Source organism: Mastomys coucha, unplaced genomic scaffold, assembly GCF_008632895.1.
Source record: "Mastomys coucha isolate ucsf_1 unplaced genomic scaffold, UCSF_Mcou_1 pScaffold8, whole genome shotgun sequence".
Lineage (NCBI taxonomy): Eukaryota > Metazoa > Chordata > Mammalia > Rodentia > Muridae > Mastomys > Mastomys coucha.
The window spans coordinates 57,266,911-57,267,671 of record NW_022196914.1 but is presented as its reverse complement, the minus strand read 5'-3'; positions in this window follow the sequence as shown (position 1 = coordinate 57,267,671).

The following is a 761-nucleotide window of genomic DNA, read 5'->3' as shown; positions in this document are numbered from 1 at the left end:
ATTCAAGCATGACACCATGACCAGTATGAAAATTGACTTTCTATGAAAACATTTTAAGCATATGACCTAAACCCCACTTCTGTCCTCGGCAAGGGATCCTGAAGGATATTAATCATTTTGAGCCTCTGATGCTGCTAACCTGTTTGAGGCCCTAGTCTACTTCCCTGGCCCTTAACCTCAGCTACACAGCTAGACAGAAACAATGTATAGTCATATAGTCATCAACTTGCCTACCACTTGGTAAGCCCTTCTAAACTCTGTATAACAAGACAGATCTACTGTCTTGTTATCTCTGAGGTATCATTGCTCTGTTTCTCAATAGCCACCACCATTCTCCTTTCTATCACTGTCTGTCTCCTTGAGCCTCCAGGTCAAGGTTGCTCCCCTCTGGCTGAGTAAGCTGGTCTTCCTTCACCATAGGGGGGCCTCCTCCAGTGTCACTGTTTCTGTTAGAACCTCTCCTGGGCTTTTTGCTCATACCATGCTTTTTACTCATACCATGAGTACCGTATGTACAATGCCTTCCAACACCACGTCACCCAAACACTCTGATGCTGGCTGGGGGTCCTATAGCTCAAGACAGTTCTGTCACTGCATGGCATTAGTACCAGATCCCATGAATGAAGGATTCTCAGTCCTACCTGACTATCCCCACTTTAGAAGCTGGTCACAAGCTCCAAGTGTTCAGTGGAACTACTGAGTGCCTGGCGACAAACTTGAAACACATTTTTTGGGTTTGATAACTATTCTCTGGAGGTACT